General features: G+C 44.6%; 1 protein-coding gene across 1 annotated transcript in view; it reads left to right on the top strand.

Annotated features, from left to right (window-relative positions):
* SFXN5 (sideroflexin 5) overlaps nt 1-12,844 on the top strand; it is a 106,246-nt gene that overhangs the window by 27,642 nt on the left and 65,760 nt on the right. The gene's annotated exons all lie outside the window — the stretch shown is intronic.

The following is a 12,844-nucleotide window of genomic DNA, read 5'->3' as shown; positions in this document are numbered from 1 at the left end:
TGTTTCCATCCCCTTCCATCCATCTTCTTGTCATGCAGCTCATGTTGTATCATGCTGCTTTTGTGTTTACTGCTGTGTTGCAGTCACAAAATAAGGCTGAACTTTCAGCTTTGCCAATGATGACCATTTCTACCAAGGAACTAAAAGGCCCAGATGATCTGTATGAAAATGGGGTTTCATTGAATGCTAAGATCGTGGTGACATCAGGTATTGGGTACTTCTCATATTGGTTAGCCAACTACTCTCCTTTCCTCCTCGGAGACGGAGCGGAAGATCTAACAGTAAATCAGGCTGCCCAGGGAGGTGGTGGAGTCACCGTCCCTGGAAGTGTTCAAGGAACGTGTGGACGTGGCACTGCGGGACATGGTTTAGTGGGCATGGTGGTGTTGGGTTGGTGGTTGGACTTGATGATCTTACAGGTCTTTTCCAATCTTAGTGATTCTTTGGTCTGATGGAAACAGGGCTGTGGCTGCTGTCTCTGCGTGGAGGACGTAGGGCTGGACGCAGCTCTGGGTGTATGATGTGGAACTTGCACTCTGAGCATTGGTTGTTTTCTAACGCTGGGGGCAGAGGGGAACATGGAAAGGAGTGTGCAGGGAGATCTGGGTAGCTGGCAAGCTTGCCAGTGCGGAATTCAATACAAGTGTGCCAGATATATACAGCTGTAAGTGTCTCATTAATTACTGGTGCATTTGCAGAACATACGATGTGCCAGTTGATTGCTTTGGGGGAGGGGAAGCATCTCACTTGCATAGATATCACCCCAAATTTTCTACCAGTGAACGAAAGGTGCCTGGAGAATACATTTTTGCTTTTCTCAAGCTAAGTTTTACCATTTTTATGGCTTTTCTGTGCACCACTATCTGCAAGACAGACTTCGGCTACAAGGCATTAACAATTTGCAGTTGTTCTAGTGCTAATTCGGGAAAGGGATTCGATGCAGCTCTGGAGAGGTGCCCACTTGGTGGCTCATGTGCATGGGTAGATGGTGGAATAAAAGACTGAGCCGTCTGATGGTTTACGTAGCTGATAACTGAGTGTCACATACACCTCTGATGCACTGGTGAAGTTGCCACGGGCTGGCACAAGACCAGCAGATGAGAGATAATTTGGTTTTTGACTGATTATTCCTCCCCCCCCCCCTCCTTTGACTGTAAACGGAAGGTAATCACCTCGTGTTTGCTGTGTATGCTGGAGTAGTGACTTGGCTCATCTGTCGTGGTAACGAGAGGCTGATTCGCTATTATTACACATCTGAAAGGCCGTGTGGAGCTTCATGTGATGCTCAAGAGAGAAGTGCTCAACTTTTATGTTCTTTAAGAGCTGACTCAGGTTTGGTCGCTAGACCTCCCTTAGAGAGGCAATTGCTACCTTTGTAACAGGCTCTCCAGGCATGGATTGGGTATGGCACGTGCGTGAAGAGATGCCTGAATGGGCTGCTAGGCTTTGTAATCAGAATTAAAATCATGATCACCTTAGAAGCTTTTAAAAATAACAGTTTGGGCAGAGTTTTAATACATGAGCTTTCTAAGAACCCAACCCCCCCCCTCAAATATCAGCTTTGAGATCAAGAAGACAAGTTGTTTTGACAGAGTTGTTTCACTAATCTCCTGACTGATCCACTTTTGTGGTACGGCGCGTTTGACAGTGTTCAAATTCCTTTTTTTTCCTCATTCAGAAATTCGTGGTTCTCATGAAGGATGGCAGGCAGTAGCTGAAAGCATAACAACAGCTCAGCACCATCTATAGTGCTTGCTGAAATGGTTTCACCGCATGAAAAATGGAAAATATAAAAGCCTAAAGCTATGTAACATCAAGTATCTCCTCCACACTCATCTTCTTGACAGGGTTCTTGTAGAACGAGTCTTTCTCTTCTGCATTTTTGGAGCAGATTTTTCAAAATGAGCTGAAATGAAACAACTATGGACTATCTAAAGAAAAAAAACCTCTGAAGAGCCATAATCATCTAAAGAAAACAACTCTGAAGAGCCATAATCCTACTTTGCTCCAGTTCCCCATGACCATCTCTAAGCCAGTTTCCAGAATAAATGCTGCTTTGCTCCAGTTACTCTTTCTGAGATGATTCATGGACACCAACACTGCCAACACTTACATCTCTTCCATTTTTGTGTCTCTCACACTCATCCAGTAGCTCTTCTACTTGCACTTCAAGTGGAGTGATTTCAGCACTCAGGAAAATGACCATTAACTCAAGGTGGTAAAAACCTATTTCTTGGGTGTCATTAGCAAAAATGAAGAATTGATCTCTTAACTGCCAATAGCTGCTAGACTGCTGATAGCTTTTTATTGAGGGAAACTATAGGAGTTTTTTCTACATTAGGAAAATGTTTTTAAAACATGCTTTTTATCATAGGTGTATCAATTATCTACTCAGCAAAACAGAGGAGGAATAGCTGCTTGATAAGTATTTATTCCGTTCTACATATTTGAGCAAGAAAACATGCTCCAATCTCCAGTTCTTCAGCTTCGTTTATTTACCCAACTTTTTCTTTCAACAGTTAAGAGCCAGACTTAGCTTTTATTAGCTATGAAGACTTGTTTTTTATTAGTTATGAAGCTGGGTATTTCACGTTCCACTTATTAAAATGCCACCAACCGAAAACGTTCTGTGTAGCGGAAATACCCCACACTGTAATTAAGCCCCCTTGCTGACAGGCTGTTATGATTTCATAGTTTTTCTGTAAATAAAAAGATATTCTTGGTAATGCAACCATTTGGGGTGTATTTCTGGTCTCTTGGTCGTTTGGGTTAGCTATTTTAACAGGATTGGAGAGCACGCTTGGAGAACAAACGCCCTGAAGGCTTTGGGGAGGTTTGGTCTCCTGGTGGGGGATTTTGGGTGGTTGCGTGTCTCTGTGTTGGGCGTTTGAACTCCACGGATCCAGAAGTGTTTGATGGAAGAAACAGCTGTTTCTTATAATGGTTTAGAAGTACAAAATTTTGCTGGGAAAACTTCAAGAGAACTGGTGAGTTTAGTAGGCTTCCTATGGCTTGGTTCTGTTTGGTAACCGCATCCATCGATGTCCTTCATTTGGCTCCTTCTGCGGAGGGTGAGTGCATTGAAGTGCTGGCGTGTCATCTGCTGGCACATGTCCCCTTTCATCTCCCCATCCCAGAGGAAGCCAGAAAACGGTAGGATCCTTAGAATGGGGACAAAAAGAAATGTGAGGATTCATATTGATGGGAGAAACCGGTTCAGTTGTCATTTATGTCCCGTCTTCTCCAGCTCTGTAGGCACTGTCGTATTATCGCCTTTCTATGAGGGTTTCTTCATCTTGCTCGTACATTCTTTGCACTTTGTGCTCCTCATTTAAGTGGCCTCTTACTATACTTAAGCAACCTTTTTAGCTCACATTCCTTACAGACCGCTCCATGGCAAGAGAGGGATGTGTTAAAAGGCCCACTGCTGCAAGCTGTTTCTAATGATGATTTCCACCGGTGGCTCCCGGGGTTGGCAGAATCCGGCCCTTCGCACGAAGCTCCGGTGGCTGGTGCGATCTGCGAGTGGGTAGGTGAAAATGACACACACAAGTGCACTGGGAGCCAATTTGCAGCAGAAGGTATAGACTGTAACATATCCAATTCTAAACAGGGCAGGCAATTCCCCAAACTGCCTCCTGGAGGGAATCTCCGCTGGAGTAAAAAGGTTTCATTTGAGGGAATACTTTCTCCTATAAGAACAGGGGCTGTAAACTATCAGCCTGCTAAACAAGGATGAAGAGCCAGCTTGCTTAAATGCACACGTTTTCTCTAGCTCGGGAGGGTTGGTGCTGAGGTTTAGCCTCAAACCAAAAGGCTGTACCAACTGCAGGGCATAATGATGTGGCTTTTGTCCTTTATCCTCAGGCTTCTTTCACTAATTTGTAGGATTGCATCTGTGTCCTCTGTGTGTGTGAGTCCCTTTCCCAACCTGTCCAACAGACCAGCACAGATTGAAGGAACAGATTGATGCTGGCATGTCAGCAGTGGTAAAAGTTAAGAGAAGCAGCACTCGGCGGCTATCAGATACAGAGAGATTTAAATCACTCCCGTTTTATGACACAGCTGCTTTTTACTGTGTGATTTTTTGTGCTCAGTGCTGCAGAAATGTGCACGGCAGAAAAGCCCTCTTAAACATCGATGAACAGCAGATGTGGACAAAGATGTTCAGGCACTGAAGATCTGCCTTGGAAGGACTGCAGTAAGGTATCAGCGCTGGGGAGATTTCATTATGAACTTCAGGCTGCTCTTGTCTTTCAGCTCTTCCCCCAAAATGCCTTATACTTTTATTTTCTTTGCTAGAATTCCCTGCAGTAATTCCATCCTTCAGCTACACTGCTGGCATGCCCAGCAAAACGTGTCCTTTCCATTGCGCGCTGAATCATTTTTGCCTTTGAAATTGGGGTAGAAATAGCTGCTATAAGCTCAATATCACTGCCTGGTATCACTGCTCATCAGCCTAATATCGCTCCAAATATTGAACAGCAGCAGCTTGGGCTGTTCAATATTTGGAGCGGTATTAGGCTGATGAGCAAATTGGGATCAGAGCCCTGATGTGCCCCATTTGTAGATTAATACCACTCTGTCCTAAAAACTTAGTATCTAAACAAGAAGTAGAATGCAGTCTAAGAAATACGGCGATGAAGGTTCATTGTCCTCTTCTACCTCCCTCTGGCCCTTCGGTCCTGATCTCAGGCTGGCACCCCGGCTTCTCCCTGTGGTCCTGCCAGCAGAGAGAGGTAAAGAGCCACAGAACAGAAGTGTCTGAGGGCGCTTTGTGTGCATTGAACAAGGACTCTCAAGAGTGACTGATGCTTTTTCTGTGCAAGGTTTTTATTTTTTAATGCCAGCATGGGGCCGATAAGAGGCTTAAAAACTTGTCTAATCAACTAAATGCGACCCGTGTACATACGCAGCCGTTAGTCTTACGGACATGACTCTGTCCTTAAATGTGCACCCACAATAAAGCTGGTACCTATGAAATTTCTCATTCCCTGAACTTTATATGTGAACTGGTACAAATTTGTTCTGTGCCCAGAATATTGCAAGGGAAAGTGCGATGCCATGGCAGCGTGAGCTGATGGAAGTCAGCACTGCCATGTCTCTGCCTCCTCTCCTCCCGGCCATGTGTTCCCACCTCCTTGCTGGCTTGCACTGGCACAGCTGGTTCAGAGAGCTGATCTTAATAAAAGCTAAAGCTCCCTTCCCCCACTCCCAAAATGCTTCATTTTTTGACTTGAGCAGCTCCCTGTATTTTCTGCCTGCTCTATGTTGCCTGTACAACGTGGAGCGCACACCGAAGACGATGAGGGATGGTGGGGCTGTGGTACCATAAACACGTACCAGCTTGAGCTGCTGAAGATGAGATAAGTCTGTGATGGAGGTAGGAAATGAATCGAGGTTTCATAAGACCAAGACTAAACATCTTGAGCTGTGGATCTTTTGCTGACTAAAATCCTTGTAGCGCCGAGACAGCGGGTGTTTAGATTTTTGATGCATCTGGATCTTCTTTGTCTGCTGCAGGATCATAGGCTAATTCAGGGTGGAGGGGACCTCAGGAGGTCATCTAGTCCAACATAGCTCCCTAGATCTACTGTTGGAAACTCTCTGTTCATTGGACTACATGTTTACTTACACATGCATGTTAAGATGCATGAATACCTCTTTGTTAGAAATCAAAATCAAGATAGCAGCAAGACAGCTCTATTACCTGATTTTGTACCCTTAGAAACTCCACCCTGAAAGCTTCACCCCTTCAGCATAAGGGGGTGGTTGGCGGGGAAAAAAAAAATATAAAAAAATTAAAAATAAACCCAAACTGAATGATCTGTAGTGAGAGGAAAAATGCAGCTTTTTGAAATTGTCCCTTGGAGACAGACACTTGCTATTCTCCAGCCAGCCCCTTCCTGCGAGCGTTGGCGGAGCATGAACTGTGGTGTGTCAGTTGTGACTTCTCACTCTTCAGCCTTTCCAAATGCAGTTTTGGCAACTTGCTGTTTTGAAACTGTTTCATTTCTTCCCCATTAGTATCAGTGAAGTGAAAAGAGGCTCACCAGCTTAATGGGCATATATTTATTACTGTGTTCTTCCTTCAATCATGTTAGCAGCGGGAAGAGCCGCTCATGCTGTCCCAGACACAGCAGAGAACAATGAATCTATCAGAGTCTAAACAGCATCCCTTTTGGAGAATAATAGCTTTTCTTAACAGTGTTGATGAAGAGCGAAGAGGTCCATTTGCAGTAAACTGTACTTTTTTTTCCCCTCTGGTCTCTTGCAGGATACGATAAAAGGTAGATATATCGGTTGTCCTGCTGCTTCCTTTTCTTTGCGAGAAAGTAACCTGTTTGCTGGTCCAAGGGCTGAACCTGGACCTTCTCTCTTTTGTGATCTGAATATTCTCTGTGGTGCTACGACGGTCTTAAGATGGGTCGAACATTTTAGGCATCATTTCCAGACCCTCAGAGGACAAAAGGCACCCACCCAGGGAGCTTGGACAGAAGTGTTGTAGGTCAGTGCACCTTAAAGAAACCATGCTAAGTGCTACCGTTGATGCTCTTACTCAGTTACAAACTGGCTTTGCTTCATCTCATCATTTGAGGATTAAGAGAGCTTATCTAAATTCACGTCTAGATTACAAATCAAATTAGATTCGCAGGCTCTGTATGGCTAAAATAAGCTGAAAGAAATCTGATCTTGAGCGACCTAGTTGGATTAGCAAGCCTGGTTTCCAAAGCTGTGCTTTAAACTGTGTAATGGCATCTAAGTCCTTTTGCAAACCCTGGTGCAAGTAATGCTTTTCTGTGAGTGCTTCTTCCTCTGCTTAAGTCTTTCCAGTAGAACACTGTGAGGATTAATTAGTTAATGTTTATTGAGTGCTGCAAAGCTGCAAAGTGTTATTTAAGTGCTGTCTTTTTTTATCAGTTGGGACTTGATTCTGTTTCCACCTACACTTGGGTTTGTATCTGTGTAATTCTGTGTATTGCACTGGAATTGCTCGTGGTTTCCAATCCGGTTCCCAACGCCGAGGCGCTTGCCTTGCCCTGCTGCGGTGCAGGCAGGTATCTCAGCCGATGCTCTTCAAAGTCTGGATTTGTTCGAAGGCTTTATGGTTCCGCAGACGGGCAGCAGCTCGTGGCGCTGTGACTCAATGATGCTTGGGATGGGGAAGGAGTTTTCCGCTGGCATCCAAGAAGAGCAGTGGCTTCTGGTGCCTCTTCTGCTGACTTATTTCAGTGCCAGGTGCAGGGCAGAAAATGTATAGATACTCTTTGTGATTTATTCCATGCATTGGGTCATTGGAGCTTTATCTCCTTAGAGCTAAAACCTTTTTACCATGAGGATTATTAGGAGCAGGGTTGTAAAAGGTCCATTGGTGAGATTTCCTCCTGAGGAGCACGTGTAGACAGTGGTTTATCTTACCTTGTTTTCCATGTTTATTAGTAAAGCCAGACATCAGATTCCATACATATTAGCAGATAGGGTTAGGCACATCAGCCAGGTTTGCAGACATTCAGGTGACATTAAATGCGGAACCAAAAGGTCTGAGATTCCGCCATTGTAAATCTATAAAACTTGCTAAAAGCATTCAGCTCTCACCGAATGCTTTGGCTGGAGCTTGTGGTGAGCATTTGTCTCTATGTTAAATATCACTTTTTCAAGAAGTGGGATTTTGGGACTGAAGCTGGAGAGAAGTGGGAGAAAGCCACGCAAAGCATGAGTGATCGCACTCCTGGGGGAGAAAGCACGGGTGGAGAGCGAAGCAGAACGCGTTGCAGCTCTGTCGGGCTGCACGAAACTGCCTGGAGTTTGGCACTGCTCTTTAGTTTTAGTGAAATACTAAAAACAGATACTTAGTTGTTTTCATGCTACCTGCTGAGAGGTTCTGGGGATGCTGCCTGGGGTGGACTGACTATCTTAAATGCCTTTAATAACCAGGAAGGCAGTAGGGAAAAATGGGGTGCTGTAAGAAAGGGTGATGTGTTGGAGAGTGCAATGCAGTGGGCACTTGGGAGATCTTAATCCATAACCATGTAAACTTAGAAACAATAAAAAAATCTCAGAAGCATATTGATGTAAAAGTGAAATAATATCAATGAGAAGCACCTGCTGTCTGGGATGGACCTCCTATTTCAGCAAGTGGGGCTTCAGTGTGAGGCCATGGATGGATGTTCTTCTCTAGCGGCGTTTGCTGCAGACTCCCCCTTCGTGCCAAAAGGGCTGCGAGGAGCAGTTGCAAATGGAAGTGTCCCACGGTACTGCTGGCAAAAGGGATCATGAGAGTTTTCCAGTACGTGTAACCTTATAATGAAGATTAATATGAGCTAACCCTGCTGACGGAGTGTGATGGAGCTGCTGCTGAGAGCTTCTGCTTCAAGCTGGTGGCCCCGGGGAAGGACCAGATCTGCTCAGCTGGATTTGTGGGAGATCTCTTTGGAAAAGGTGTAGTGCTTAAGTCTGGAATTCCTAAATGTTCTAGCATAAAATTTCAACTTTCATCAGATTCCCATTGGAATCCAAAGAAACCCTATCTTTGCAAGCCGTGCTGAAGTCGGTAGGAGCTGCAGGTGCTTGACGCTTTGGGATGTTTTTACATCTTGAGCCAAACCAAATTTGAGCCAGAACTAATCATGTAGGTCTCACCTTAAAATCAACGGAGAGAAGCAAGCAGTGCTGGAGTGCAGGTTGTCCAGCCTGGACTGGTCATCTAGTTGTGATGAGTCAAACTGTCTGTTTTCTGCCTGCTGATGTAAAGGAAATGCAGAGAATTTGCTGCAGTCGGTATTTATTATGTTGTAGACATCTGTTAGAGGGGATGAGTCCAATCTCCGGTGTCCTACTCCTGGCCATTTGACTACCAGTTAAGGGATCTAGAATGAAGTTAAAACTTGTTCGGAGCCATCGCGGTCACTTGACACTAATGCGACGCCGTCTCCCTGTTGCTGGGCTGAAGCGTTCCTCAGTGTATTTTCCAAGCACTGTAAGTTATGCCTTTGGAGCAAGGTTTTCTTTTTTCTGTTTTTCCTTCTTTTCCTCTGGTTTCGTATCATTTAAACAATTGGGATTGTTGGAAAGCGCGTCTGGGTTTGGAGGCTGTCCCTCCCAATGGCCACGCACATGAAAGCAGCTTGCTGTTCTTCTTCAGAATGAGCTTTGCTGCATCACACGTTCCGCTCCCGACACCCAATATTTGGAATTCAGTGTGGGATAGATAATCCGAGCTTTGCTTTAATAAACCTTGCAACTCCCAGAGTGTGAAACTACTGGCAGTTTCTGATGGGGTGCAAACTCCAGGCTGTTATCTTATTAAAATCAAGATTTCATGGGTTCGGGCAGGGTCTCGTGAAAGGGTGAGAACCTCCCTGATGGAACGGGAAGAGGAGGAGCAGATTTTGAGGTGGAACTCTGTCTCCACTTGACTGGACAGATGAAATAAATTAACTAAAAATACGCATTCTGAGGATTTCCTCGTTGACCTTGTCTTTACTAGGGGAATTTTGCAAACTGTTGTGAGTGATGTTGGTGCAAAGTCTAACACGGGCAGACCACGTAGTCTTTGCAGAACCTGAACTGCTGTGTTTTTCTTACATGTAGGGCTCGGCTACCACGTAACTCCTCATTAGCTCTTTCAAAATAACCGTGCCTTGTCATTACGCATGTTTAACATGTGGTTAATCAGTAAGGGCTTTTCTCCGTAGAGTTATTCCTGACGTGGCATATCCAGAGCACGCACCCGTGGATTTTAAGATCATTTCAATGTCTACTACTGTATTCTGCAAGGGACTCGGAACCTGTTGGTGCGTACAGTTGAGGGAGGGAAGCGTTAGAGTATCTATTACAGATTCCCGACATGAAATCTGCCTCTGGGTCTCATTGACTGTAGGGAGGTGGTTGCTGGCAATGCAAGGGAGTAGGTGGTGTGAACCTGTCAGTGCTCTCCTGACCTCAGACACCCGAGGCCAACTTCAGCGATGTAGTAGGTGGTCTGGATACAGCCAAATGCACTCTTGTAGGGTGGAGCTGGCCGCTTGTTTTAGCAGCGTTGGAGCCTGCTGTAAACAAGGGTGAGCAATTTGTAAACACGGTTTTCTAACCTAGGAGAAACTTTGTGCAGAGGGGAAAAAAAAAAAAAATCCCATCTTTGAGCCCAGGACCGTGAAATCTTACTGTATTTAATAGGAGGGAAGTTAATATCTTAAGAATAACTGGTACCCTTTGTACTGTTTTTATAGTGGCAGGTGTTAGCTAATAGATTTGGGCTGGATGTATTCTTTAAATAAATACTTTTTTTTGAAAGCTATCTCTAAGCTGCGATTCTGCTGCTAAATAAGGAATGCTAATGAATGTCCTGTCAACCGGAGATCATATCTATTCCCCAAGAGTTATTCCAGCCTCTAGCGCTCTTTACTGCAGGTTTGGTTCTCTTTAGGTCGTGGCAGTCTTTGCTACCCTTCCTTAAATGTCATAAGCACGTAATGTTTCTGTATAACTGAGTTCAGTTCCTGAGCTCAGGGTTTTAAAGCTATCTGCTGTAGGTGGTGAGCAAAGTGGTGAGTATCTCTTCCTTGAAAAATTGTAGAAAAAACCAGAATCCTGGGAAGGATGGATGGAAAACTCATCCATGAGTCCAGCATCCTGAAATGCTGGTGTTGAGAGTACTTGCCAACGATCCTGGAGCCGATTCCTCCACGACCGTGAAGGACATCTCCATGAAGCAGAGCCTGATCTGTCCTGGTGGAAGGTTGCAACAGCCACGGGCTGGAGAAACTTGTCCATCGCTGCCTGCTTAGCTTGCTGGGTGGATAGTGAAATAAGTTTACAGTGCTCCGACGCTTCTGCCTCCTTGTCCTCTGGGCTTCTTTGGTGTACACTCATGTATGAGCAGGTTTGGTTCTTGCACCCAAGTCTGAATGGTGGCAAAACCCCTATGTAGCTTTAAGCCAGTAATACACAGCAAAGCTGATGTAAAGGAAGATAATCTATTACAGCCAGTATAGGCTGACTATATTTAGAGATCATGGACCTAAATCTAACATAAATTGAGCACGAATCTGGAGCCATTCCACATGCTCCAGTGAAGATGCTTTGGATTCACGCTAGTATAAATGAGATCAAAATCTGGCTGCTTCTTGAAGATGGCCGGAGAGAGTGTGAATGAAATCCCCAGCAAAAATAAGAGGCTTGCTCTCAGAAACGAGCCCCCCGGCTGGCAAGACTCGTCAGAGTACTGGAGCTATTGAAATATGCTGCAGACAGAAAATGAATTAGAGGATAAAAAAGTGAAAATGAGCTGGCAGAATCTTTAGGTGACTCATCAGGTGCATCTTGTAAAGTCTCTTTCTGAGAAGTAATGAAATCGCGTGTTCTAACAATATTTGCACTGCAGCAGGAAAACGCATAAATATTGGGATCAATTAATGAAATTAGATAATTTGACCAAAAAAGCCATAGTGCTGGCTCAGAAACCATCCCTCTTCCTTTTTGCTAGTCTTGGTGCTTGCAGTTGGAGAGGAAAATCACACGGTTTCGTTTCACATCTAAGGTACGCGAGACCTGGGCAGCCACAGGGTTACTGGGATGCTTTGGGTAGTCACCTACAGCTTGAGGACTTCCACGTTCACCCCATGGAAGTTCCTGAGCTGGTGGGCAGGCGGGTGCAGAAGAGCCCTGGTAGGTGTCCGGGCATGCAGCCTCCCACCCTTTGGATTTTAGGATTGGTGAGGGTAGACAACATCTTGTCTCTGCCAACCACAAAGATTGTCTCTTCATGTCCCTCAACCTCTGTTTTTCAGCTGTAAAATGGGGAATAACGATTTTCCTTAAAAAGGGAAGTTTTCCTCAGGAAAGAGCCCTGTGGGTATGTGCATCAGCCTGTGACATTTAGATATTCCAGTAACTCATCGCACGAAGTGGAGTTCATCACGGCACTTCAATTCTGGAGTGAGAGCTGAATTTGGAGTGAAATATTGGGGTTGCTGATATCAGTGGGTCAATTTATGCTATTTATAATAGAGCAATTACCTTATTCCAACAGCGTTCTAATGGATTTATATTTGGGGAAGGCACTAAACCTCAGGTGAAGAAGAATGGCAGAACGGGGCTTAATTTATGCTGTAATAATAATAAAATCTGAAGTATGAATGCCTAGGTCGCAGAATATGCGCACGGTGCTTGGATAGGTATTCTGGTGGGTAGTTGGGCAAACGTGAGCTCTCCAAGCAAAAAGAGCTATCGCCGTCTTCGGATTTATCAACAGCAAGAGCAGAACTCATCAGGTTAGCCTACCCGTGGTTTGGCGCTGGTACAACTGTTGTTGGAATAATTTGTCTGGTTTCTGGCGTCCTCGATTCAAGAGGATGTTGACAAATTGGAAAGATGTAAAAGAGCCACGAGGGTGGTTAAAAGATTGGCAAACGCGTCTTGCCAACGAAACAGCCAGTCTCCTGGCTCGGATGAATTTTCTATTTTTTTTTCCTTTAAGCGAAGGTTAAAGGGTGGCTTTAGCAGCTCCGAGTACCTGCATGAAGAACAAAAATAGACAGTGCTGGAGGCTGTCAGACAGAGGTGTAACACAAGCCGGTGCCTGGAAGTTGAAGCCAGACTTGAGCTGAACAGAACTGTTCTTAATAGTAAAAGCAATCGATCCGTTGTGATATTTTACAGGAGTCCCAGTTTTCCATCTTTCTCTAGAATTATATACCTCAAAATGGGGATTTTTTTTATTTTTTTATTTTTTTTTAGATTATAATTTGCGTTTAGGTGTAATTCATGGAGGAAAGCCCTCTGGCTTTATTAAGCAGGGGGCAAACTATGGGTTTATGTATATGCGAGAGCATCTCTTGATGTC

This window comes from Gavia stellata, chromosome 5 (assembly GCF_030936135.1).
Source record: "Gavia stellata isolate bGavSte3 chromosome 5, bGavSte3.hap2, whole genome shotgun sequence".
NCBI classification, from domain to species: domain Eukaryota; kingdom Metazoa; phylum Chordata; class Aves; order Gaviiformes; family Gaviidae; genus Gavia; species Gavia stellata.
This window is presented reverse-complemented; position numbering and strand designations above follow the sequence as displayed.